Source organism: Rhinopithecus roxellana, chromosome 11 (genome assembly GCF_007565055.1).
Source record: "Rhinopithecus roxellana isolate Shanxi Qingling chromosome 11, ASM756505v1, whole genome shotgun sequence".
In the NCBI taxonomy this organism is placed as follows: Eukaryota; Metazoa; Chordata; class Mammalia; order Primates; family Cercopithecidae; genus Rhinopithecus; species Rhinopithecus roxellana.
The window spans coordinates 25,004,211-25,008,256 of NC_044559.1; the positions used below are offsets into that span (position 1 = coordinate 25,004,211).

At 43.5% G+C, this 4,046-nt stretch overlaps 1 pseudogene; it reads left to right on the top strand.

Annotated features, from left to right (window-relative positions):
- The first annotated feature begins 2,007 nt into the window (after positions 1 to 2,007).
- LOC104664853 lies at positions 2,008 to 3,187 on the top strand (annotated as a pseudogene).
- Positions 3,188 to 4,046: the final 859 nt, after the last annotated feature.

Here is a 4,046-nt window from a genome sequence, read left to right on the forward strand (position 1 = left end):
ATATTTGTAGAGATCAGTCTACAGTGGGTACACATCTCAGTCCACAAACTTAGATTTACTTAAAAACAAGAAAAAAAAGAAAATGCCAACTTCCAGTAAAGAACTTGGAAGTCATCTCCCCTATTCTTGCAATGAGAAAAAAAGCTGAACAAACTAATGATCATCAACTTTTAGATCCATCAGAGAACTGAGGTCACAGAGCCAATCTCTGTCCCCAAAACTGGGGACAATAGAAAATTACAAAGAATGGCAGCTTACTGGGAGCAGAAACTCACAGCTGGAGTCAGTATCTGTTGTAGAGTGTGAAACTGGCATCAGTAGTTGCTGGAGGCTCAGTGTAAAGGAGCTTGAGAATTGAAAACCCCAAAGGGAGCCAGTCACAGGGAGGTGTCCATGCTTGTGTGAGTTTTGCCTTGAGGAATTCCACCAGGTCCCCACTGTGAAAATCTGAGAAAAATAACCTCTAACTCCCAAGCAGAGGAGGGGGGAAGTAACTGCTCTGAGATACACCCAGAGCTCTCTGTTCTCTTTAACAAGCTCTGCCCTGAAGGGAAACTACTCTACCAGAGTCTAACCTACTGGGGTTTTACCAAAGCCCAACTGACCTGCGGGAAGAGAAATACCCAACTCAGGCTCACTAAAAGACTAAGAGTTAATCAGAAAAGTAAAGAATGCTTCCCTAACCCCCACACCTTGCCACCACATCAAGATGGCCCCTGTATAATAACGGGATTTCAGCTTAAAAAAAAAAAAAATCTGGCTGGGCACGGTGGCTCACGCCTGTAATCCCAGGACTTTGGGAGGCCGAGGGGGGCAGACCACCTGAGGTCAGGAGTTCAAGACCAGCCTGGCCAACATCGTGAAACCCCATCTCTACTAAAAATACAAAAAAATTAGCCAGGTGTGGAGATGGGCACCTGTAATCCCAGCTACTTGGGAGGCTGAGGCAGGAGAATGGCTTAAACCCGGGAGGCAGAGGTTGCAGTGAGCTGAGATTGTGCCATTGCACTCCAGCCTGGGCAACAAGAGCAAGACTCTGTTTAAAAAAAAAAAAAAATCTATAAGCCTAAGACCCTATTTAAAGAGTCTCTAGGAAAACCCAAGACACCATGGGAGACAAACACAAAAGCATTCAAGAAAATTTTAGTCTCTGACATCACAGCTACAACAAATAGCTAACACAGCCTCACTCCTAGCCAGATAAACACACTAGAGATCAATCTATGTCAGTTCCTTTTACCCAATACATCATATCCGACTTTCAACAGAAAATTACAAGGCATGACAAAAAATAAAAAAACACATTCTGAAGAAACAAAGCAAACATCATACACAAACCCATGTATGGCAGAGATTTGGGGATTATCAGACCAGAAATGTAAAATAACTGATTAATATGCTAAAGGCTCTAATGGAAAAGTTGGACGACATCCAAGAGCCAATGGGGAATGGAGGCAGAGAGATGGAAACTCTAAGAAATAATCAAAAGGAGAGGCTTGAAATCTAAAACTTACTTATGCAGAGTGACCAGAGGCAGCAGTGGCAAGTGGGTCCTTGTGGTCTAGAAGAACCCTGCAAAAATATGTCTCTCTCCATCTCTTGAAGACTTGAAGGTAGACTAAATAATTCAGGCTTAAACTGCTTGATATGGTTTGGCTGGGTCCCCACCCAAATCTCAAATTGTAGCTCCCATAATTCCCACATGTCATGGGAGGGACCCAGTGGGAGGTAATTGAATCAGGAGGGCGGGTCTTTCCCATGCTGTTCTTGTGATAGTGAATAAGTCTCATGAGATCTGATGGCTTTATAAAGGAGAGTTTCCCTGCACACGCTCTCTTGCCTGCTGCCATATAAGACATTACTTTGCTCCTCCTTTGCCTTCCACCATGATTGTGAGGTCTCTCCAGCCATGTGGAACTGTGAGTCAATTAAATCTCTTTCCTTTATAAATTACCAAGTCTCATGTGTGTCTTTATTAACAGTGTGAGAACAGATTAATACACTGCTTTTTCTGCAAACCCGGCCAACTCAGCAATTTTTTCAGAAGCTTCTGTTCACATCTCTCAAGATGGAAACCACTATCCCAAATTATGTCCAGAGCTCTCTCAATACATGGGTCTGAGTTTAAATGAAGAAGAAATACATGCAAATATGACCATGGTTTCTGGAGCACCAATTCAGGGCCAGTTGGTAGCAAGACCTTCCAGTATGAACTATACAATGGCTCCTGTAACTGGTAATGATGTTGGAATTTGTAGAGCAGAAATTTAGCAAGGGATTCATGAAGCCATTGGATCAAGATGGAAAATTCATGAAGCCATAAGTATCAAGATGGAAAAATTGGACTCAGGCTTAAATCAATAGATAATGGTATATTTGTTCAGCTAGTCAAGGCTAATTCTCCAGACTCATTGGTTGTTCTGAGATTTGGGGACCAAGTACTCCAAATCAATGGTGAAAACTGTGCAGGCTGGAGCTCAGATAAAGCACACAAGGTGCTCAAACAGGCTTTTGGAGAGAAGATTTCTATGACCATTCACGACAGGCCCTTTGAACGGACAATTACCACGCATAAGGATAGCACTGGACATGTTGGTTTTATCTTTTAAAATGGAAAAATAGGCCAGATGTGGTGGCTCATGCCTGTAATCCCAGCACTTTGGCAGGCCAACGCAGGCAGATCACCTGATGTCAGGAGTTTGAGACCAGCCTGGCCAACGTGGTGAAACCCCGTCTCTACTAAAATTAGCCAGGCATGGTGGTGCACACCTATAATCCCAGCTACTCAGGAGGCTAAGGCAGGAGAATTGTTTGAATCCAGGAGGCAGGGGATGCAGTGAGATGAGATTGCACCACTGCACTCCAGCCTGGCCAACAGAGACTCCATCTCCAAAAGAAAAACAGAAAGAAAGAAAAAATAACATCCATAGTGAAAGACAGTTCTATAGCCAGAAATGGTCTTCTCACAGAACATAACATCTGTGAAATCAACAGACAGAATGTCATTGGACTGAAAGACTCTCAAATTGCAGACATACTGTCAACATCTGGGACTCTACTTACTATTACAATCATGTCTGCTTTTATCTTTGAACATATTAAGTGGATGACACCAAGCATGAAAAGCCTAATAGACCACACCATTCCTGAGGGTTTAAAATTCACCACACAACGGAAATGTAGCTGAACGTCTCCAGTTTACTTCTTTGGCAACTTGTGTATTCTGCACATGAAGCTTTCTGGGGCCAGCAATTGAGCATACGTGGCATGAGGATCTTTCCATCTCGTATTATGGCTGGGGATCTTACTGTTTCATCTGATACCTTGTTCAGATTTCAACAGACCTGTAGCCTCATCCTGGTTTTATAAAGGTGAAACTTTCAAGAGATTTACTGACTTTCCTGGAATAGTTTCTCTCCCGGGAACCTGATACTTTTATAAGCCATTTTGATTAGGATGACTGATACAGGCTTAGCTTTGTGTGAGAACCAGTCACCTTTCCCCTAGGTCATGAGAAGTGCTGTTCATGTTATTTTAGTTCGATGGCATGTTTGCATTTTTAACACATTCTACCATAGTACACTTAGAATGATTGCCTTTGATAGTTTTTTTTTTTTTTAATTCTGTGTATGTGTGTATAAAATGCCAATTAAGAACACCGGTTTTGGGCCAGGTGCAGTGACTCACACCTGTAATCCCAGCACTTTGGGAGGCCAAGGCAGGCAGATCACGAGGTCAGGAGATTGAGACCATCCTGGCTAACGCCGTGAAACCCCTTCTCTACTCAAAAATACAAAAAATCAGCCAGGCGAGGTGGCGGGCGCCTGTAGTCCCAGCTACTCAGGAGGCTGAGGCAGGAGAATGGTGTGAACCCGGGAGGCAGAGCTTGCAGTGAGCTGAGATCCGGCCACTGCACTCCAGCCTGGGCGACAGAGTGAGACTCCATCTCATTAAAAAAAAAAAAAAAAAAAAAAAAAAGAGAATACTGGTTTTGGCCAGGTGCTGTGGCTCACACTTGCATCCCAGCACTTTGGGATGCTGAGGTG